The 25,086-nt window shown below is 38.8% G+C and overlaps 1 long non-coding RNA gene across 1 annotated transcript in view; it reads left to right on the plus strand.

Moving 5' to 3' along the window:
- Window positions 1-3,647: 3,647 nt before the first annotated feature.
- The window catches only part of LOC102140819 (uncharacterized), a 97,126-nt gene continuing 75,687 nt past the window's right edge, over window positions 3,648-25,086 (plus strand). The window contains exons 1-2 of the long non-coding RNA XR_006699497.3: window positions 3,648-3,757; window positions 15,099-15,154. This is a non-coding gene — a long non-coding RNA (uncharacterized lncRNA). The remainder of the gene's footprint in view (window positions 3,758-15,098; window positions 15,155-25,086) is intronic.

A 25,086-nucleotide genomic window follows, 5' to 3' on the forward strand; every position in this document is an offset into this window, starting at 1 on the left:
ACGGAAATGGTGAAACCCAAGGGAATATAGGGAGTGGGAGTGCTGACAGCATCCGCCTTAGTAGGTTTTTGGTTTTATAAGTGATAGTGGTGGTGGTACAATTTACTGAGTTAACAAGCACAAGAAGACAAAGTTGGCAGGGAGGTATAAGAATCTGAGTATGATGAATTTACACTTTTAACACATTTGATTAGCTATATAGTTCTGAAGAAGAAAGAAGAGTATTCTTCCAGTACTGAACCTTAAGAAAATTATTTTTTAAATTAAATCTCGAGGTTTGTTTATTTATTTATTTATTTATTTATTTTTGAGATGGAGTCTCGCTCTGTTGTCCAGGCTGGAATGCAGTGGTGCGATCTCGGCTCACTGCAAGTTCTGCCTCCTGGGTTCACACCGTTCTCCTGCCTCAGCTTCCCTAGTAGCTGGGACTACAGGCTCCCACCACCACGTCTGGCTAATTTTTTCTATTTTTAGTGGAGACGGGGGTTTCACCGTGTTAGCCAGGATGGTCTTGATCTCCTGACCTAGTGATCCACCCGCCTTGGCCTCCCAAAGTGCTGGGATTACAGGTATGAGCCACTGTGCCTGGCCCTTAAGGTTTCTTATAAAGTTTTTTGACATTAATTATTTTTTGACATTAATTATTTGACATAATAATAATGTCAAAAACTTTTTTTTTTTTTTTTTGAGATGGAGTCTCATTCTATTGCCCAAGTTGGAGTGCAGTGGTGCAATCTCGGCTCACTGCAACCTCTGCTTCCCAGATTCAAGCAATTTTCCTGCCTCAGCCTACCGAATAGCTGGGATTACAGATGTGCAACATCACGCCCAGCTAGTTTTTATATTTTTAGTAGAGACAGGGTTTTGCCATATTGGCCAAGCTGGTCTCAAACTCCTGACCTCAAGTGATTCTCCCACCTCGGCCTCCCAAAGTGCTGGGATTACAGGCGTGAGCCACTGCACCTGGCCTTATTATGTTCTAATGAATAAAAGGACTGCTATGTTCAGCTTTCTCCATTTATGAACAATATATACAAAATATATATATATGCATATGTGTGTGCACACACATACAGGTATAGTCTCTGTGGAATGTGTAGATTTTCCAGTCATGTTGAATTCGTTATAAATATGATCAAATAAACCATGCTCAAAAAATACATACATCCTCTATTTATATTTTAATGACGAACTGTATATCTTAAATTGGTAACTCATACAGATTAAAATTAATAATGATAAATTTGTTGATTCAATTGTCACCTAGAAGTTTTCTTCAAATATAAAGTCTGAAAGACAAGAGTGATATAATCAAATGTCAATTATGTCTGCAGACTCTGTAGTTGTAGTTTACAATATTACATCTTGAATCTAGATGTTTCTTACTAAAATTATAGTTATGGTTACCTTGCTAAAAGTATGATACCACTTATTTAAGAACCATTTCTATGTTACAAATATATGAGATAAAGGCAGGTATAATTATTTAAAAATTTTCACAAGTTTTATGAAATATTTTAAACACAGTAGCCACATGTAGTATACATTTGTCATTTTTGGCTGCACATCTTTTGAAAACCCACCTGCATTTTTGTATTTACCACAAGATAAATTCTGTTTTCTTAAGATACAATTTTAAAACTGCATTTCCCAGCTTTTCTTGTGCCCAGAATTACAGGTGGGGACCAGTTTCCAGTAGTCATTTCCACCTACATATGTCTTCAATTTGGAAGTGATCAAATAGGAAAAAGCTCTGGCAGAGCACACTTTTTTTTTCTGGTGGCTGTGGAGTTGGCAGTGTCATAGGTTGCTTCTCCCTTGGGACTGTTTTTGAAGCAATTCAGAAATTGGCAATAGACTAGGGATATTGTTCTGGTGAACTTAGCCTGTTTATTACCCTAGCACAATCAATGAGTATACATGCTACCTAGTATCTTTAATAAATATCTATTCTGCTTAATCTGGGTGGAATGAATGTGTTTCCTTGCAACTAAGGTTATTTAATAGAATAATTTGTACTAAAAGTGCAAGGAACCCTCAAGGAAATAAGTATCTGGGATTCATTATCTGGCAGGTTGGATTTGAAAGCTCTGAGAATACAATTAGTTCTAGAGAAAAGAGCACTGGCACCCATGGCATACTAAAATGAAACACTTGCTTATATTTATCATCTGTGCTCTTGGTTACCTGGAATAATGTTATTATAGAAGGCAAGGAAGTAGGAGAGCTTATGCTTAGAAAAGTACAATGGGCATGAAGAACATAAGAGCTATAGGGTGACTTGGCTACTTCTAAATGTGCTTAAGCTTTGAAAGAAAGGAAACAACACCTTAAAGTTTTAAATTCTCAGCTCAACATAATAAAAAAGCCAGGGCGATAAAATGATTACCCTAAAATTAGCTCTCCTCTCTGTATGGCTGATGAAACTGAAAATTAAATGCACAGTCTAATGCTGTGGTTTCTCAATTACATCAGTTGAATTCTAATGATACCATGACTCTTACTGAAAGTTAAGACACTTCCATGGAATTGTAATTGAAACAGATGGGAAAACCCTGAAAACTCAGAGTACTTTGAACACTCAAATTTACTAAACATCCCTTAGAAGAAGAAATAGCTTTTTCTCCAGTCTTGAATGGGTTGTTCCTGCTTCCCTGAAAACCATGTAAGCACATTGCCTGAGGCAGTTACCTCAGGAGGTAGTATAACTTTCTTCATAACTCATTCCTGACACTTTGCAATGCCTTGGACCCAAAGCTAGTGTCAGAGTTCAGAGTGCTCCAAAAAGCTAGGGCAAAATTAAACCCAGAAAGAAAAGGCTTACCCACCAAAGGAAAAGAAAAGCAGTGTTTTGACAAGTTATATTGGCAAATACCTGCAGGAATATATGTGAGAAAGCATTTTAAGGTACTAAAGCAGAACAAATGAAATATAATGCATATGGAAGCAACGTTTTAAATATGGGTCCAGAAAAAGGAAAATACGTGATTTCTAGAAACCATAAAAACAGACACAAGCAGCTTTGAAAAGTGTGCAGTATCTATTCCCTACAGGATGAAAACAAAGGTGGGAGATGCTGCCATTAATATGAGCCTCATTAGCAGCACTTAACCACATTGTGATAATCAGAGTGCTTTGACACACACTTTGCCTTGCTGATTGATTAGGGGGTCCCTGGGTCTGAAAACGTTGTGTAACCATTAAGGTCCCACTTGATCTGTATAAGTAACACAAAAAGAAATAAACAAACAAAAACAGCAGCAACAAATAAGCCTAGAAAACAGATTTCCAGGATTGTGCCTCCATGCCATGACTCCGAGTCAAGTCACAACACAGAATTTCTTGAATGAAGAGTAGGCTGGGAATTCTTGAGGAAGAACCCATAACCAACCCACTCCTGGGATAATGGTATTAATTTATTGATGAAGGCAGAGCCCTTATGACATACTTACTTCTTAAAGTAAGTAAAGGTCCTAGCTCTTAATACTGTCACAATGGCAAATAAACCTCAACATGAGTTTTTGAGGGAACATTTCAACCATAGCACCTGTAGACACCTACTTTTTCTTTCTTGGTGATCATGGAAATGTTTATATATTAACATTTCCCATGCTCTACCTTTTCTAATAATTATTATAATTTTCCATAGGTTAGAAAATACCCAGAAAAAAATGTGAATAAATCAGAGGAGAAGTGGACATTACCCAGATGTCAGGCTTGAAGCTTCATAAAGTAACTGAAGAGAATTTGGAAAACAGTAAGTGTGTTATAATTATAACTGATATTTATATAATACAAGGTTGGAACATAGCATTGTTGCTATGCTTTTGTAAATTTAATATAGTAGAAGAATATATATTGATTTTGTCCACTAAAAGATGGGCTGAGAGAGACATCACTCATTTATGTTTGCCATCAAATACATTTTGAACAGCCACTTTGCATTTTGATATTTTACCACACTCTAAATTCTACTCAAAGTTGATTTCATTTTAAAAACTCCCATATGTCCTAGAGAGTCTAGTAGCTAGGTTGTGGAAATGTGGCTATGGTTTCATCAATCAGAAACATTCATGCAAGACAATGACTCAGAAATGACCTATGTGCAAAAAGTTTCCATATAGTAATTTTTTTATTATGTTTTTATTATTATACTTTAAGTTCTAGGGTACATGGGCACAATGTGCAGGTTTGTTACATATGTATATATGTGCCATGTAGGTGTGCTGCACCCATTAACTCGTCATTTACATTAGGTATATTTCCTAATGCTATCCCTCCCCACTACCTCTAGCCCATGACAGGCCCCAGTGTGTGATGTTCCCCACCCTGTGTCTAAGTGTTCCCATTGTTCAATTCCCACCTATGAGTGGGAACATGTGGTGTTTGGTTTTTCCATTCCTGTGTTAGTTTGCTGAGAATGATGGTTTCTAGCTTCATCCATGTCCTTACAGAGGACATGGACTCATCCATTTTTATGGCTGCGTAGCATTCCATGGTGTATATGTGCCACATTTTCTTAATCCAGTCTATATTTGATGGACATTTGTGTTGGTTCCGTGTCTTTGGTATTGTGAATAGTGCCGCAAGAAACATATGTGTGCATGTGTCTTTATAGCAGCATGATTTATAATCCTTTGGGTATATACCCAGTAATGGGATGGCTAAGTCAAATGGTATTTCTAGTTCTAGATCCTTGAGGAATTGCCACATTGCCTTCCACAATGGTTGGACTAGTTTACAGTCCCAACAACAGTGTAAAAGTGTTTCTATTTCTCCACATCCTCTCCAGCATCTGTTGTTTCCTGACTTTATAATGATCGCCAGTCTAACTTATGTGAGATGGTATCTCATTGTGGTTTTGATTTGCATTTCTCTGATGGCCAGTGATGATGAGCATTTTTTCATGCGTCTGTTGGCTGCATAAATGTCTTCTTTTGAGAAGTGTCTGTTCATATCCTTTGCCCACTTTTTGATGGGTTGTTGGTTTTTTTCTTGTAAATTTGTTTATGTTCTTTGTAGATTCTGGATATTATTAGCCCTTTGTCACATGAGTAGATTGTAAAAATTTCCTCCCATTCTGTAGGTTGCCTGTTCACTCTGATGGTAGTTTCTTTTGCTATGCAGAAGCTCTTTAGTTTAATTAGATCCCATTTGTCAATTTTGGCTTTTGCTGTCATTGCTTTTGGTATTTTAGTCAGGAAGTCCTTGCCCATGCCTATGTCCTGAATGATATCGCCTAGGTTTTCTTCTAGGGTTTTTACAGTTTTAGGTCTAACATTTAAGTCTTTAATCCACTTGAATTAATTTTTGTATAAGGTGTAAGGAAGGATCCAGTTTCAGCTTTCTACATATGGCTAGCCAGTTTTCCCGGCACCATTTACTAAATAGGGAATCCTTTCCCCATTTCTTCTTTTTGTCAGGTTTGTCAAAGATCAGATGGTTGTAGATATGTGGCTTTATTTCTGAGGGCTCTGTTCTGTTCCACTGATCTATATCTTTGTTTTGGTACCAGTTCCATGCTGTTTTGGTCACTGTAGTCTTGTAGTATAGTTTGAAGTTATGTAGTGTGATGCCTCCAGCTTTGTTCTTTTGGCTTAGGATTGTCTTGGCAATGTGGGATCTTTTTCAGTTCCATATAAACTTCAAAGTAGTTTTTTCCAATTCTGTGAAGAAAGTCATTGATAGCTTGATGGGGATGGCATTGAATCTATAAATTACCTTGGGCAGTATGGCCATTTTCACGATATTGATTCTTCCTATCCATGAGCATGGAATATTCTTCCATTTGTTTGTGTCCTCTTTTATTTCGTCAAGCAGTGGTTTGTAGTTCTCCTTGAAGAGGTCCTTTACATCCCTTGTAAGTTGGATTCCTAGGTACTTTATTCTCTTTGTAGCAATTGTGAATGGGAGTTCACTCACGATTTGGCTCTCTGTTTATCTGTTATTGGTGTATAGGAAAGCTTGTGAGTTTTGCACATTGATTTTGTATCCTGAGACTTTGCTGAAGTTGCTTATCAGCTTAAGGAGATTTTGGGTTGAGATGATGGGGTTTCATAAATACACAATCATGTCATCTGCAAACAGGGACAATTTGACTTTCTTTTTTCCTAATTGAATACCCTTTATTTCTTTCTCCTCCCTGATTGCCCTGGACAGAACTTCCAAGACTATGTTGAATAGGAATGGTGAGAGAGGATATCCCTGTCTTGTGCCAGTTTTCAAAGGGAATGCTTCCAGTTTTTGCCCATTCAGTATGATATTGGCTATGGGTTTGTCATAAATAGCTCTTATTATTTTAAGATACGTCCCATCAATACCTAGCTTATTGAGAGTTTTTAGTATGAAGGGCTGTTGAATTTAGTCGAAGGTCTTTTCTGCATCTACTGAGATAATCATGTGGTTTTTATCTTTGATTCTGTTTATATGACGGATTACGTTTATTGATTTGCGTATGTAGAACCAGCCTTGCATCCCAGGGATGAAGCCAATTTGATCGTGGTGGATAAGGTTTTTGATGTGCCACTGGATTTGGTGTGTCAGTATTTTATTGAGGATTTTTGCATCGATGTTCATCAGGGATATTGGTCTAAAATTCTCTTTTTTTTGTTGTGTCTCTGCCCGATTTGGTATCAGGATGATGCTGATCTCATAAAATGAGTTAAGGAGGAGTCCCCCTTTTTCTGTTGATTGGAATAGTTTCATAAGGAATGGTACCAGCTCCTCTTTGTACCTCTGGTAGAATTCGGCTGTGAATCCATCTGGTCCTGGACTTTTTATGGTTGGTATGCTATTAATTATTGCCTCAATTTCAGAGCCTGTTATTGGTCTATTCGGGGATTCAACTTCTTCCTCATTTAGTCTTGGGAGGGTTTATTTGTCCAGGAATGTATCCATTTCTTCTAGATTTTCTAGTTTATTTGCATAGAGGTGTTTATTGTTTCCTCTGATGGTAGTTTGTATTTCTGTGCGATTGGTGGTGATATCCCCTTTATCATTTTTTATTGCGTCTATTTGATTCTTCTTTCTTTTCTCTTTATTAGTCTTGCTAGTGGTCTATCAAGTTTGTAGATAGTTTCTAAAAACCAGCTCCTGGATTCATTGATTTTTTGAAGGGTTTTTTTTGTGTGTGTGTCTCTATCTCCTTCAGTTCTGCTCTGATCTTAGTTATTTCTTGCCTTCTGCTAGCTTTTAAATGTGTTTGCTCTTGCTTCCCTAATTCTTTTAATTGTGATGTTAGGGTGTGGATTATACATCTTTCCTGCTTTCTCTTGTGGGCATTTAGTGCTATAAATTTCCCTCTACACACTGCTTTAAATGTGTCCCAGAGATTTTGGTACGTTATGTCTTTGTTCTCATTGGTTTCAAAGAACATCTTATTTCTGCCTTCATTTCATTATGTACCCAGTAGTCATTCAGGGGCAGGTTGCTCAGTTTCCATGTAGTTGAGTGGTTTTGAGTGAGTTTTTTAATCCTGAGTTCTAATTTGATTGCACTGCGGTTTGTTATAATTTGTGTTCTTTTACATTTGCTGAGGAGTGCTTTACTTCCAACCATGTGGTTGATTTTGGAATAATTGTGATGTGGTCCTGAGAAGAATGTATATTCTGTTGATTTGGGGTGGAGAGTTCTGTAGATGTCTATTAGGTCCACTTTGTGCAGAGCTGAGTTCAAGTCCTGGATATCCTTGTTAACTTTCTGTCTCGTTGATCTGTCTAATGTTGACAGTGGGGTGTTAAAGTCTCCCATTATTATTGTGTGTGAGTCTAAGTTTCTTTGTATGTCTCTAAGGACTTGTTTTATGAATCTGGGTGCTCCTGTATTGGGTGCATATATATTTAGGATAGTTAGTTCTTCTTGTTGAATTGATCCCTTTCCCACTATGTAATGGCCTTCTTTGTCTCTTTTAATCTTTGTTGGTTTAAAGTGTGTTTTATGAGAGACTAGGATTACAACCCTTGCTTTTCTTTGTTTTCCATTTGCTTGGTAAATATTCTTCCATCCCTTTATTTTGAGCCTATGTGTGTCTCTGTACATGAGATGAGTCTCCTGGATACAGCACACTGATGGGTCTTGACTCTTTATCCAGTTTGCCACTCTGTGTCTTTTAATTGGGGCATTTAGCCCATTTACATTTAAGGTTAATATTGTTATGTGTAAATTTGATCCTGTCATTATGATGTTAGCTGGTTATTTTTCTCCTTAGTTGATGCAGTTTCTTCCTAGCATCAATGGTCTTTACAATTTGGCATGTTTTTGCAGTGACTGGTACCAGTTCTTCCTTTCCAAGTTTAGTGCTTCCTTCAGGAGCTCTTGTAAGGCAGGCCTGGTGGTGACAAAATCTCTCAGCATTTGCTTGTCTGGAAAGGATTTTATTTCTTCTTTGCTTCTAAAGTTTAGTTTGGCTGGATATGAAATTCTAGGTTGCAAATTCTTTTCTTTAACAATGTTGAATATTGGCCCCCACTCTCTTCTGGCTTGTAGGGTTTCTGCTGAGAGATCTGCTGTTAGTCTGATGGGCTTCCCTTTGTGGGTAACCTGACCTTTCTCTCTGGCTGCCCTTAACATTTTGTCCTTCATTTCAACTTTGGTGAATCTGATGATTATGTGTCTTGGAGTTGCTCTTCTCGAGGAGTATCTTTGTGGCATTCTCTGTATTTCCTGAATTTGAATGTTGGCCTGCCTTCCTAGGTTGGGGAAGTTCTCCTGGATAATATCCTGCAGAGTGTTTTCCAACTTGATTCCATTCTCCCCATCACTTTCAGGTACACCAATCAGATGTAGATTTGGTCTTTTCACATAGTCCCATATTTCTTGGAGGCTTTGTTCATTTCTTTTTACTCTTTTTTCTCTAAACTTCTCTTCTTGCTTCATTTTATTAATTTGATCTTCAATCACTGATACCCTGTCTTCCACTTGTTCAAGTTCGCTCCTGAAGCTCGTGCATGTGTCACATAGTTCTTGTGCCATAGTTTTCAGCTCCATCAGGTCATTTAAGGTCTTCTCTACACTGTTTATTCTAGTTAGCCATTCATCTCATCTTTTTTTCAAGGTTTTTAGCTTCTTTGCGATGGGTTCGAACATCCTCCTTTACCTCGGAGAAGTTTATTACCGATCATCTAAAGCCTACTTCTGTCAACTTGTCAAAGTCATTCTGCATCCAGCTTTGTTCTGTTGTTGGTGAGGAGCTGCATTCCTTTGGAAGATAACAGCGCTCTGATCTTTAGAGTTTTCAGCTTTTCTGTTCTGGTTCCTCCCCCCCCCCCATCTTTGTGGTTTTATCTACCTTTGGTCTTTGATGATGGTGACATACAGATGGGATTTTGGTGTGGATGTCTTTTCTGTTTGTTAGTTTTCCTTCTAATAGTCAGGACCCTCAGCTGCAGGTCTGTTGGAGTTTGCTGGAGGTCCACTCTGGACCTGTTTGCCTGGGTATCACCAGTGGAGGATGCAGAATAGTAAATATTGCAGAACAGAAATTGTTGCTGCCTGATCCTTCCTCTGGAAGCTTCATCTCAGAGGGGCACTCCCCTGTATGAAGTGTCAGTCGGCCCCTACTGGGAGGTATCTCCCAGTTAGGCTACTCACTTGAGAAGGCAGTCTATCCATTCTCAGATCTCAAACTCCATGCTGGGAGAACCACTACTCTCTTCATAAGTTGTCAGACAGGGATGTTTAAGTCTGCAGAAGTTTCTGCTGCCTTTTGTTCAGCTATGCCCTGCCCCGAAGTGGAGTCTACAGAGGCAGGCAGGCCTCCTTGAGCTGTGATGGGCTCAACCCAGTTTGAGCTTCCTAGTCACTTTGTTTACCTACTCAAGCCTCAGCAATGGTGGACACCTCTCCCCCACCAGCCTCGCTGCTGCCTTACAGTTTGATCTCAGACTGCTGTGCTAGCAGTGAGCGAGGCTCCATGGGTGTGGAACCCTTCAAGCCAGGCGCGGGATATAATCTCCCAGTCTGCTGTTCGCTAAGACCATTGGAAGAGCACAGTATTAGAGTGGGAGTATCCCAATTTTCCAGGTACCGTCTGTCACGGCTTCCCTTGGCTAGGAAAGAGACTTCCCCTACCCCTTCTGCTTCCCAGGTGAAGTGATGCTCCGCCCTGCTTTGGCTCACACTCCATGGGCTGCACCCACTGTCCAACAAGCCCCAGTGAGATGAACCCAGTAACTTAGCTGGAAATGCAGAAATCACCCATCTTCTGCATTGCTCATGCTGGGAGCTGTAGACTGGAGCTGTTCCTATTCAGCCATCTTGGAACCGGTCCATATAGTAACTTTTTATCCTAATGCAGGCAGTGCTATCATTCTAGAGACATTGCTGATAGATTTCTCATCAGGCCAATTTTCTGATGCGTTTCTGTTCTTTGTTTCTGGAATCTTATATGATTTCTTTGCTTCTCCCTCTTTACTTCTTTTTCTGTATATTAGCCAGAGTGGATTCTCTTGTTTGCAATTAAGAATTTTTATCATATCTTATAAAATAAATATGTTTGAAGCTAGTTTTCAAGAGCATGTAGTATTGGAGCAAATAAATCTTTTAAAACATCTCTTTTGACTTTTACATAGCATTCTCTAAATTAATTTCTCTAATTGCTAATCTTATTTCAGAGAACAAAAATGAGATTTCAGAGATGTCCACAATTTTCTTACTGTAGCCTTTTTTGGAGGACAAATAAGATGAGACTACTCCCTTTCGTTCTTGGCCTTTGCTGATTTCTAAATAAATCATAGACTACAGTTTGCAAGCATCAGTAGGGTAATCACCACCACCCTTAGCCCTCTGTACTATTAGGTAAAAAGAACAGAAGCAGCAAAAACATTGCAGAAAAGGCAAACACATTAAAAATAACAATTTAGGAAAACTTTTGGAAGTTAACTTAGATTGATCATAAACTCAGGTTATAAGATCATAGAATAAATAAAATAGAAGGAAAGGGAAGTGCTTTAGAGAATAGAGAAAGCTGACTGACCCACTCTGGTAGATTAAAGGTGGCGACAGATTCTTTGATAATTGTCTCATTGCTTAAACCAGTAAATTATGGTGGAAGTGATGCTGTGCCAGATCTGAGTCTCACCTTTAAGAGGACTCTTCCTGTCCATTCCCCTACATTTGGAGCCATGAGCTACTTTGTAAGAAGTCTGATTGACTGTGGCTATGAGGAAGCCCATAATAGTCATAATAGCCATGGGTTGAGAGAGAGGGGAAGAGAAGGAGAGATAGAGATTGTAAGCTAGTCTCTAGCTGAGCCAGCCTCAGCCATTAGAGTCATCCAAGATGACTCTAGACATTGTGAAGGGGAGAGAAGCCATCATCCTGTCTGTGCCTGTCCAAAGTTCTGATCCACAGCATCATGAGATAAAATAATAATAATGTTGTTGTTGTTTTTAGCCACCAAGTCTTGAGTAGCTTGTGCAGCAATAGATAACCAGAACACTATACCATCTTCATTCATTTCTTCATTAATGTATATACACTGAATACTATTTGGTATACCAGTCTCTGGGGTTAAAGTATATTGGAATAAGTTTCTCTTAAACTGGGTTCTTTAATATTCCCATTTCCAAAGGAGAAAAAATGTTTTAAAAGCTGCAGGAGCTGATTGGAAGTTATAATAGAAAAAGGTGAATAAGGTGAGAAATTTAGAGTTGAAAGAAGAGAAAGTTAAGAGAGGAACAAATCAAGGGGTTACTTAGTGATTTGCAGGGAGTCTTTCCCCCAGAAAGTCAAGCAAGGAGGGGTGCTAGTGACAGTCAAGAGGCATAGAAAGACTGACTTTTAGTCTGAAAGACACAATAGGCACTGAACAGAGGATGATGGCGATGGTAGAATGAATCATGAGGCTCATAATCAGGAGACTTAAAGCAAAAAAAAAAAAAAAAGAAAAAAAAATCAACAACCAAACAGCAATGGGTGAAGAGTTCCCAGGAAAGGCTAATCTATAAATAAGCACTGTGATCTTTCCTGGCCTGATAAAACATCTCATTATGAATAAAAATACAAATGCAGGCCAACAATTCCAGATGTGTTTGAGAATTAAATTTTTTAAAAAATTTAGAAACCAACATACACTTACTGTGTATTTAAAATCTTCATCTGGGTTTAAGGCCACACTATAATGCAACATATTCCTTTTTTTGTTTCGTGGCAAAATGTATAAAAATAGTGGATAATGATATAAATAGCCTCACATCAGCTCATGTTGTGTTTTGCTACCGAGTGAGTGCAGTTCGGGTTTGATTCTGGCACTTTGTGAGTCATGAAAGTTTTCAGTTTTAAGAGTTTCTTGAATCTTATAAATGTGGACAAAGGATTGTTGATCTGTATTAAATTGACTGTGGCTGAAGCTATATAACATCTATAAGAAAATATACTTTCACTTGGGAAAAAATCTATTGTATCTAATTTTGGAAATAAACTGAATGTTAACTTTAATGACTGATTATTATGCTGAAACAAAATCTAAAATTATTTCTATTGAGTATTAAAATCATATATATAACAATTATTTCTAGACTTCAGCTGACTTTGAAGTGTTACTGAAAAACAACAAAAAATTTAAGGCAACAAAATAATTTAGACCATTCCAAATAGTTTACTATAATAGAAGTTGGACTCTAATACTTTTGGACTAAATGAGATAAACCAAAGAAAGGAGAGAAAGCTACAGTATAGAATATGAACTTGTATTATTGTGAAAGTGAAAATAGCAATAAATCTTATATTTGCTTACCAATTTCAACTTTTAAAAATGTTTCAAGATGGCAAGGCAGAATGATTCTCATTCTATTTCAAATTTTTGATACTCCACAAAAGTATTTGATATTCCACAAAAGTATTAAGTACAATATTTGTCAGTTTTCTCTAGAGGAACAGCATACACACAAACACACACACACACATCTCCAATAGATACATAAATAAATAGAATGAATGGTATTTATATATTATCTCACATATATGTATATGAGATTTATTAATATCCTGTGACCTTGTCAAAACTTGGCATATAAAATTAACCATCACAGTACTATACTATAGTTCTTAGTCTTATGATAGAACTGTGAGAAACACAAAGCAAATACATGTCATGGACCCTACTTCTTAACACATTGAAATAATTAGATAATATTACAGGAGTGTTATGTGCATAAATGTTAAATGAACAAAATCAAGACCCAGCCTATTAGGGTATTGGGCAGAGACAGCCTCATCTTCCCCTTTCAGATAAAGAAGTAAACTTGTACACAAAGCTACATAACACACTATTATAAAAATCAATTTCCTTCTCATCTGTCTGGGTCCCTGTTCACTCCTTTATCCTGGCGGCAAGGAAGTCTTTGAACGGTGACTCAGGAAATAAGTCAAAGGACTAATTGGAGGAATTCTTATCTCTGTCAATGTCTAAAGAAGGACATTGAGAACAAGGGATTCAGTGGGTTTAGAGTTCCCATTAGTATAATTTTTCAGACCAGAATAACCTCTGGAATGAAAGGGGAGAGGTACAAACCTTATGATCATCTTTTAATCTTATAAAAAAATTTTAAAAGTTATGCTTCACCTGCAGTGTTTGTGGTTGCAAAATAAACTCTGATATGACAAGTATCATATTTCATTTATTCCTTCTATAAATGAAACATCATATAAAAGCTACCAGAGCAAGGTCAATGCTTCTCCTATGAAGTCCTTAGGTAGAAATCTTATCTCCTGACAAGCTTGTGGAAGATAAGTCTTCATTTGTGACTTTTAAAGTTTATTTTACAGAGAGCCCTTAGTAATAAATTACTATACTCCAAGGTCAGCTCTGTTTCTACTTTAAAAATCTTACCAAAGGCTATAAAAATCTTCTTGAGAAGACAGAATCCTGCAGCTATTTTAGAGTGTGCTACTTAGAACAAAGTTAAATAATAAAAGGAGATACAATTGTTAATACATTATCAAATTATTTAAAAGATAATCTTTCATGATTTCTACTTGCTTTTGAACTACAAATATTTTTAAAATACACATTTAAAAGAAGTTTTACTACTCTAAATATTTTATCAGTAACTCTTATTTGGCAAATTTTCTTTTTTCATTATCTACTAGAAAAAGTATAGGATTATGTTGTGTACTTCTGTTTTATGTACAGTTGACCCTTGAACAACACAGGTTGAACTCTGTGGGAACACTTAAAAAAGGATTTTATTCCACCTCTGCCACCCCTGAGACAACAAGACCAACCCCATTGTCTTCCTCCTCCTCAGCCTATTCAATATAAGGACCACGAGGATGAAGACCTTTATGATGGTCCACTTCCACTTCTTCCACTTACTGAATAGTAAATACATTTTCTCTTCCTTATGATTTTGTTAATAACATTTTAATTTCTCTCAAACTCCTGACCTCAAGCAATTCTTCCGCCTCAGCCTCCCAAAGTGCTGGAAGGCCACCACGCCTGTCCACATTTTCTTTTCTTTAGCTCACTTTATTGTAGAAATACAGTATATAATACATATACAAAGTATGTGTTGACCATTAATGTAATTAGTATAGTTGCTGGTCAAGAGTAAGGTATTAGTAGTTATATTTTTGGGAAGTCAAAAGTTATACACAGATTTTTTTTTTTTTTTTTTAAGAGGGAGTCTCGCTGTGTTGCCCAGGCTGGAGTGCAGTGGCGCCATCTCGGCTCACTGCAAGCTCCGCCTCCCGGGTTCACTCATTCTCCTGCCTCAGCCTCCCAAGTAGCTGGGACTACAGGCGCCCGCCACCACACCTGGCTAATTTTTTTTGTATTTTTACTGGAGATGAGGTTTCACCATGTTAGCCAGGATGAATCAATCTCCTCAATCTCCTGACCTCGTGATTTGCCCGCCTCAGCCTCCCAAAGTGCTGGGATTACAGGCATAAGCCACCACGCCGGGCCTATACACAGATTTTTAATTTTGTGAGAAGTCGGGGGTTGGTGCTGTAACCCTCGCATTGTTCAAGGGTCATCTGTATTTAGTTTTTGAATTCTTCTCCTTGTAGTTCATTCACTCTCTACTGTCTCATTAAGTGCTTTCATTCCTTCACTTGCCAAGAAACATATGATAATTTTTGTATGTTTGTTTTTTCAGAGGTTCTTCTTGGAATCTTCCTAATGTTTCAGGCCTAATGTTTCATTCACCTCATGGTCAGTATCAATTTCTCCTCTGACAAATCATATGTGATTAAAAATACAAACATCTGTTGCGAGGTCTTTAGTTTTGTAGCAGACTTAACTGTTCTTATACTACAATGTTTTAATTATTATAACTTTACAAATATGTTTTAGTATCAGTAAAGCAAGTTCCTTTTCCTTACTCTTCTTTCATTTATATTTTTTCTTGTAATATTTGTTCATGTATTATTACAGAAGCAACATAAAAATACTTTAAAATTGTTTTAAATTCTGTTAATATACGGTTTGTTTTGTTTTGTTTTGATTTTTTTTTTTTTTTTTTTTTTTTTTTATGAAGAGTCTTGCTCTGTTACCCAAGCTAAAGTGCAGTGGCTCAATCTCGGCTCACTGAAACCTCCACCTCCCATATTCAAGCGATTCTCCTCCTCAGTCTCCCAAGTAGCTAGGAGGTGCAACCATGTCCAGCTAATTTTTGTATTGTTTTTAGTAAAGATGGGGTTTCACCATGTTGGCAGGCTGGTCTCAAACTCCTAACCTTAGGTGGTTCACCCACCTCAGCCTATACTTTAGTATTTAAATTACAAACTACAACTGTAATTCACAGAAGAGGTAGGGCATATTTAATTTATTTTGGAATTCAATTAAAATTTATAGGCATAATATTTTCATGTTTGTTAAAAAGACATTGCTTTAACATATTGGAAAACACTAACTTTGAAAATAATTAAAATGAATATACTATGTATGAAAACTCATAGGTACAAAGTGAAACTTGAAGCAGTTCTATGGTATTTTTATTATTAGCTGAAAGTATTAAAATAAATTCACTACACATAATGCTTAAAATGGTAGAAAGAAAACACAACCATCTAAAGTAACCAGGACAAAAAAAGTAATAAATTCACTTATAGATATCAGTTCAAAAATCCTAAGTAAAATGCTCAATAAAAAAATGAAAATATACTTCAAAATGATCAATGAAGAAGAAAGTTGATAAGAGGAAAATCTGTTTCTTTTGTATTAATCAAAAAAGTTTAACAATCCAGAAGAAGGTTGAAATTTTTTTTCTAAACTTAAAGATAAATTAACATGATTAAGAATTTCTATTTCTAACCAAATTCTCCTCTTATATTTAATAAAGCACCCCTATCAAAGTTAAATTTAGGAATGACGTGGCCTGGAAGCACCATCTCTATTTTTCCTGGAATTCAAACTAATGCTTTGAAACAAACCAAAACAAGAAGGAAGGAAGGAAAATGAAGAGAAAGAAGGGTAGAGGAGGAGCTGGAGGAAGAGAAACTGTGGTATAAATATTGGAAAAATATATATACTTGGATTATAATAGGATTATCATCAGTGCCCTAAGGAAATAGTAGCTACTAATTAAAAAAGCATAGAATTTCTATGAAAACAAAAGCAAATTAAATGTTAGACCTAATACCATAAAAACCCTAGAAGAAAACCTAGGTAATACCATTCAGGACATAGGCATGGGCAAGGACTTCATGTCTAAAACACCAAAAGCAACAGCAAAAAAAGCCAAAATTGACAAATGGGATCTAATTAAACTAAAGAGCTTCTGCACAGCAAAAGAAACTACCATCAGAGTGAACAGGCAACCTACAGAATGGGAGAACATTTTTGCAATCTACTCATCTGACAAAGGGCTAATATCCAGAACCTACAAAGAACTCAAACAAATTTACAAGAAAAAAACAAACAACCCATCAAAAAATGGGCAAAGGATATGAACAGACATTTCTCAAAAGAAGACATGCATACAGCCAACAGACACATGAAAAAATGCTCGTCATCACTGGCCATCAGAGAAATGCAAATCAAAACCACAATGAGATACCATCTCACACCAGTTAGAATGGCAATCATTAAAAAGTCAGGAAACAACAGGTGCTGGAGAGGATGTGGAGAAACAGGAACACTTTTACACTGTTGGTGGGATTGTAAGCTAGTTCAACCATTATGGAAAACAGTGTGGCGATTCCTCAAGGACCTAGAACTAGAAGTACCATATGACCCAGCCATCCCATTACTGGGTATATACCCAAAGGATTATAAATCATGCTGCTATAAAGACACATGCACATGTATGTTCATTGTGGCACTATTCACAATAGCAAAGACTTGGAATCAACCCAAATGTCCATCAGTGACAGACTGGATTAAGAAAATGTGGCACATATACACCATGGAATACTATGCAGCCATAAAAAAGGATGAGTTTGTGTCCTTCGTAGGGACATGGATGCAGCTGGAAACCATCATTCTCAGCAAACTATCGCAAGAACAGAAAACCAAACACCGCATGTTCTCACTCATAAGTGGGAACTGAACAATGAGATAACTTGGACTCGGGAAGGGGAACATCACACACCGGGGCCTATCATGGGGAGGGGGGAGGGGGGAGGGATTGCATTGGGAGTTATAGCTGATGTAAATGACGAGTTGATGGGTGCTGATGAGTTGATGGGTGCAGCACACCAACATGGCACAAGTATACATATGTAACAAACCTGCACGTTATGCACATGTACCCTAGAACTTAAAGTATAATAATAAAAAAAAAGAAAAATATTTAAATGAATGGCCATATATTTCCTACTCTGTGTGTGCGTGTGTGTGCGTGTGTGTGTGTGTGACTAAATATGGTAAATGTATCAATTGCCTCCAAATTAATTTATATGCTAAATGCAGTTCAAATAAAAATCTTGGCCAGACTCACACCTGTAATCCCAGCAGTTTGGGAGGCTGCGGCAGGTGGATCACCTGAGGTTAGGAGTTCGAGACCAGCCTGGCCAACCTGGTGAAACCTCACCTCTACTAAAAATACAAAATATTAGCAGAGTGTTGGGGTGCACACCTGTAGTCCCAGCTACTTGGGAGGTTGAGTCATGAGAATCACTTGAACCCAGGAGTTGGAGGCTGGAGGTTGCAGTGAGCCGAGATCGCACCACTGCACTCCAGCCTGGACAGAGCGAGACTCTGTCTCAAAAAAAGAAAAAAAAAAAGAAAAGGTGGATTGTCTTTATTATATGGCATAAAATGATATATTTGTAATTTCTGAAATCAAACTTTCTAGTCATATTATTTATATCTTCTGTACCCTTATTTATACTTTAATTTGTCAAAGATTGATAGAATAGTGTGATCTCTTCTACTGCATTTTTATCAATGAATACTTGTATTCCTGAAATATTTTGCTTTATATATTTTCATACTTTCTGTACTTCATGATTCATAACTTATTTTCATTGTGTTGTATACTTTTTAATATTTTTTACCTCAAATTCTGCTTAATCTACAAAAACTACTTTTAAAATATTTGTATTGTTTGATATATTTTTTCTGCCTTTAAAAAAACAATTGGAATGTTAGTTCCAATAAAAGAGAGTCATATATTATATCTATAACTTGAAACCATCTGGGACCAGAGGTCAAAATATGTGCATTTTATATGTCAGGCTGTTATAGGATAGATCATATAATTGCATGCAATCAGTTTTTAAAACTCCAGATAAAAATTTTTCTTTTTATTTAAATTCTTATATATTTTTAGTCATAAACTATTTGCTTATATCTTTGGTCAGCTTGAATTTCGCAAACTTCTTTTTTTACTCCTTGTATTACTCTTTGTTAATATAATCTATTTTTTGACCTAGACAATTGTATTTAAATATGATTTTTATATTACATAGCTCCTTTTGTGCAATTCATTTTTGATGTTAGTTTTGTATTGAAACTTTGAATCATTTAGACTGATTTTATTTTTGCCTTGTTTCATCATTTGTCATTTTATTTAAGTTCCTACAAGCCCCCTATTCTTCAGCTATTAATTTTGCTTCATTTCTCAATTATTTTGGGATACTTTTTCCTTAAAAATATGATTTTTCTATTTTCAGCTTCCTTGATTATGTCAGAATGTCCTTATCCTTAATTTGACTGGGTAATATTCTTGAATGTTGTTTTTTTCTTTCTCCTGTATAAGTGAAACCTTAATGTTTAACCTCGTTGAATCAGAGGCTATGTATCTGAGGATGTTAGTAAATGTCTCCTTACTTTTGGTAATACAGACTATTTCATGACCCCTAAACGTGCTACTTTGGGAAGCCTAGGTTGTCTTTTTACTCATTGCCACATGTGGAGGTCCAGATTCAACTGCCATCCTATCTGACAGCCTTTGACACTGTGAGCAATCATAATCTCCTGGAGCATCTTACTAATGACCTTAGTGAAAGCAGTTTTCAGAAAAGTGCTAGAAGCAGAATCCAGATTGTAAAAGGACTACTAGGCAATCAATACTTGAGGAAATGAATTCAGACGATATAAACTACCAGATAGCTGGTGGTAAAGGGAATGAGAGGGGAGCAGTAGTAACTGGAGGTGGAGACTGGTTGAGGGAAGTTATTTTCTGAATGGGAAAGATGTGTGTGTGGCTGAAGGAAGCGGGAAAGAACCTTGTGGAACAGAATAGCTTGAAAATGCCCAAGAATGGGGACTAATGTGTGAGGCAGTGTTGCAGAGAGCACCAAAGAGGTCAGAATCTGTCTTAGTATGTTTGGGCCATTGCAACAGAATAGACTCAATAGCTGATCTTAGACATTCCCAGCCTATAAAACTGTGAGAAATATTTGGAGGCTGGGAAGTTCAAGATCACAATGCTGGCATTTTTGGTGCCTGGCGGGGGCCCACTTCCTGGTTCATAGATGACCATCTTCTTGAAAGGGGTGAGAAAGCTCTCCAGGGTCTCTCTTATAAGGGCACCAATCCCATTCATAAGGGGCCCTGCCCTGGAGACCTAATCACCTACCAAAGTCCCCACCTCCTAATACATCACCTTGGGGGTCAAGGTTTCAACATATGAATTTTGCGGGGAAACAAACATTCATTGTTAGCAAGGGGAGCATACAATTACCTAACACATGCTTTGAGACACTGAGGATGTATATTTTCCACAAAAGTCTGTCTTTTTGTAAATCTCTAGAGTCAATAGTCAAACCCGCCCTTCAGAATTTCTAAATTCAAAGTAAGTTCCACTCTTTTTAGTCAGTCTTTCCTGAAGGGATTTTAAAAATGCCTAAAATATTATGATGAGAATAAATAATGCCATGTTAATGTTTTCCTGCTAATTGTTGTGTAGTTTGATCATTTGAGTCTTACATCTGATTTTAGCCATGAACATCAGAGTCTTGACTCTAGGGATGATCCTGACATGTCCTATGCCACATAGTTTGGCCTCTGAATTTTAAAGATAATTAAAGAGAATTACCACTATACTGACAGAGACTAAAAAAAGCTTTTAAAATTCATAGCTGTAATGTTTCTTTGTAAAACAAAACAAAAAAAAGGAGCACAAATGAACAATTGTGCCATAGGCAATCAGTAGAACACTTTCTTTAATATTATTATTATTATTATTATCTGTTTTTTTTGAGATGGGGTCTCACTCTGTTGCCCAAGCTGGAGTGCAGTGGGACGATCTTGGCTCACTGCAACCTCCGCTTCTCAGGTTAAAGCGATTCTCCTGCTTCAGAACCGACCCCCGCCCCACCACCCGCCCCAAGTAGCCGGGATTACAGGCACCTGTCAGCACGCCCAGCTAATTTTTTTGTGTTTTTAGTAGAGACAGGGTTCCACCATATTGGCCAGACTGGTCTCCAACTCCTGACCTCAGGGTGATCCACCCACCTCAGCCTCCCAAAGTGCTGGTGAAAGGGGAAAGGCCCCCTTGTCCCCTTCACAGGACATGCGATGGGGGTGTGACTGGCTTCTTCAGTGCTTTGCTGCTCAGACATCTAGGGGAGCACACAGACGAGCAGGCTGTGGGGCTTCAACCCACAGCAGTGTCTAGGGGTGAATGTTTACAGCTCCTGAAGCCCCAGTGGGTGTGTGCTTTTTTTAGTTTTGCCCTCTATAGGCGGCTTGTGTTAACCAGCTCAATTAGACCCTCTACCTTGTTGCAAGGACAGAGGGCTTTCTGCATTCAGGGTTCTTGACTTGGTGAGCTGGAAGAATGGGATCACATGTGGGCTCGGAGAATGAGTGCAAAGTTTTATTGAGTGGGAGTAGCTCTCACCTGATAGGGGAGCCAGAAAGGCGATGGTTTTCCCCTGGAGTTGGGCAGCTCAACGGCCTGACTCGTCTTAGACCACTGGTGCCAAACTCCGAGTCCTTCTGCCAGTCACCGGCCTGCTGGCCTGCCCGCCTGTCGGCCTGCCGGTGCATGCTCTTCTGCAGCCTACTGTTGTGAGCAGCCACTTCTGTCTTCTTCCGCCAAGGTGCGCCTCTCCACATCCAGCCACTTGTGTGTCTGTCCGCTAGGGTCTTTGGTTTTTAAGGCTCAGGATGAGGGTGTGTTGGCCCAGCGTGGTCTTGGAAAATTCAACATTTTGGGCACCAAAGCAGGAGTGCCTGTCCTCACCGAGCTCCGTGGGAGTAGAGCCCTAGCCAGGGACCCGCCTTTCTCTACCTAGCACAGCCCCCGTCCCGTATCACTGGGACTATAGGTGTGAGCCACCGCACCCAGCCGATATTTTCCTTTAATCTCAAACCCTGTTCGGTGCAAAAACATCTTTGGTCTGTGTATTTTAGGTATTTAGGTGACTTAGAATCACTTTCCTTAACTGTTGTGCATGTGCATGTGTTTATGTAGACAGATACAACTCTTCCATAATGAGGATAATAATGTAATAAAAAATTTATTGAATGTATATAGGTTTTGCATCTGTTGTTTATGCATGTCAGTATTGAAAATGGAACTGCATAGACTGATGAGCCTGATATTAATTAAGTGAGAATCACACCTGGTCTTACATGCATTACCCCTCAAATGTTGGCTTAAATAGTTTATTCCATACTGCCGTACTTCCAAATTTACATATGCCAATATTTAAATAATTATGCATGTTTTAACAATTGATTAGAAAACTAAGTTGAAAGAAATTACTCAATTGGCAAAATGGCTCCGGTCTGCAGCTCCCAGCAAATGCAGAAGGCAGGTGATTTCTGCATTTCCATTAGAGGTACCCAGTTCATCTCAATAGGACTGGTTAGGCAGTGGGTGCAGCCCGCCGAGGGCAAGTAGAAGCAAAGTGGGGCATCACCTCACCGGGAAGTGTAAGGAGCCAGGGACCTCCCTCCTCCAGCCAAGGGAAGCTGTGAGGGACATGCTATCTGGCCTGGGTACTATGCTTTTCCCAGGGTTTTTGCAATTTGCGGATCAGGAGATTCCCTAGTGTGCCTACACTACCAGGGTCCTGGGTTTCAAGCACAAAACTGGGCGGCTATTTGGGCAGACACTGAGCTGCCTTTTTTTTTTTTTTTAACCCCGGTGGCTCCTGGAACCCCAGTGGGACAGAACTGTTCACTCGTCTGGAAAGGGGGCTGAAGCCAGGGAGCCAAGTGATCTTGCTCAGCGAGCAGGTCCCACTCCCACGGTGCCCAGCAAGATAAGAACCACTGGCTTGAAATTCTCACTGCCAGCACCGCAGTCTGAAGTCAACCTGGGATGACAGAGCTTGGTAGGAGGAGGGGCATCCACCATTACTGAGGCTTGAGTAGGTGGTTTTCCCCTGATAGTGCTAAGGGGGCCTGGAAGTTTGGACTGGGCAGAACTCAACACAGTGTGGCAAAGTGGCTGTGGCCAGACTGCCTGTCTAGATTCCTCCTCACTGGGCAGGGCATCTCTGAAAGAAAGGCAGCAGCTCCAGTCAGGGGCTTATAGACAAAACTCCTATCTCCCTGGGACAGAGCACCTAGGGGAAGGGGTGGCTGTGGGGACAGCTTCAACAGACTTAAACATTCCTGCCTGCCAGCTCTGAAGAGAGCAGCTGATCCTGACAAGGAGTGTTCTCCAAGCATAGTGCTCAAGCTCTGCTTAGGGACAGACTGCCTCTTCAAGTGGGTCCCTGACCCCCCAAGCCTCCTGACTGGGAGAGACCTCCCAGCGGGGGCCGACAGACACCTCACACAGGAGAGCTCCAGCTGGCATCAGCCTGGTGTCCTTCTGGGACGAAGCTTCCAGAGGAAGAAGCAGGCAGCAATCTTTGTTGTTCTGCAGCCTCCGCTGGTGATACCCAAGCAAACAGGGTCTGGAGTGGACCTCTAGTAAACTGCAGCAAACCTGTAGAAGAGAGGCCCGACTGTTAGAAGGAAAACTAATAAACAGAAAGCAACAACATCAACATCAACAAAAATGACCCCTACACAAAAAGCGCATTGAAAGGTCATCAGCCCCAAAGATCAAAAGGTAGGTAAATCCACAAAGATTAGGAAAATCCAGCGCAAAAAGGCAGAAAATTCCAAAAAACAGGGTGCCTCTTCTCCTCCAAATGATCCCAATTCCTCGCCAGCAAAGGCACAAAACTGTACAGAGAATGAGATTGACAAATTGACAGAAGGCTTCAGAAGGTGGGTAATGACAAACTCCTTTGAGCTAAAGAAGCATGTTCTAACCCAATGCAAGGACACTAAGAACCTTGATAAATGGTTACAGGAACCGCCAACTAGAATAACCAGTTTAGAGAACATAAATTACCCGATGGAGCTGAACAACACAGCCCAAGAACTTCGTGAAGCATACACAAGTATCAGTAGCCAAATCAATCAAGTGGAAGAAAGGGTATCAGAGATGGCAGATCAACTTATTGAAATAAGGCATGAAGACAAGATTAGAGAAAAAAGAATGAAAAGGAACAAACAAAGCCTCCAAGAAATATGGGACTGTGTGAAACGACCAAACCTGTGATTGATTGGTGTACCTGAAAGTGATGGGGAGAATGGAACCAAGTTGGAAAACACACTTCAGGATATTATCCAGAAGAACTTCCCTAACCTAGCAAGACAGGCCAACATTCAAATTCAGGAAATACAGAGAACACCACTAAGATGCTCCTCAAGAAGAGCAACCCCAAGACACATAATCGTCAGATTCTCCAAGGTTGAAATGGGAAAACAATGTTAAGGGTAGCCAGAGAGAAAGGTCAGGTCACCTACAAAAGGAAGCCTATCAGACTAACAGCAGATCTCTCAGCAGAAACCCTACAAGCCAGAAGAGAGTGGGGGCCAATATTCAACATTCTTAAAGAATTTTCAGATCAGAATTTCATATCCAGCCAAACTAAGCTTCATAAGCAAAGGAGAAATAAAATCCTTTCCAGACAAGCAAATGCTGAGAGATTTTGTCACCACCAGGCCTGCCTTACAAGAGCTCCCGAAGGAAGCACTAAATATGGAAAGGAAAAACCAGTACTGGCCACTGCAAAAACACACCAAAATATAAAGATCAATGACACTATGATGAAACTGCTTCAAATAATGTGCAAAATAACCAGCTAGTATCATGATGACAGGATCCAATTCACATATGACAATGTTAACCTTAAATGTAAATGGGCTAAATGCCCCAATTAAAAGACACAGACTGGCAAATTAGATAAAGAGTCAAGACCCATTGGTATTCAGGGCACCCATCTCACATGCAAAGACACATAGACTCAAAATAAAGGGATGGAGAAATATTTACCAAGCAAATGGAAATTTAAAAAAAGGCAGGGGTTGCAATCCTTGTCTCTGGTAAAACAGACTTGAAACCAACAAAGATCAAAACAGACAAAGAAGGGCATTACATAATGGTAAATGGATCAATGCAACAAGAAGAGCTAACTCTCCTAAGTATATATGCACCCAATACAGGAGCACCCAGATTCATCAAGCAGTTTTTAGAGACCTACAAAGAGTCTTAAACTCCCACACAATAGTAGTGGGAGACTTTAACACCCAACTGTCAATATCAGACGGATCAATGAGACGGAAAATTAACAAGGATATTCAGGACTTGAACTCAGCTCTGGATCAAGCGGACCTAATAGCCATCTACAGAACTCTCCCCCACAAATCAACAGAATATACATTCTTTTCAGCGCCACATA

This window comes from Macaca fascicularis, chromosome 7, assembly GCF_037993035.2.
Source record: "Macaca fascicularis isolate 582-1 chromosome 7, T2T-MFA8v1.1".
Lineage (NCBI taxonomy): Eukaryota > Metazoa > Chordata > Mammalia > Primates > Cercopithecidae > Macaca > Macaca fascicularis.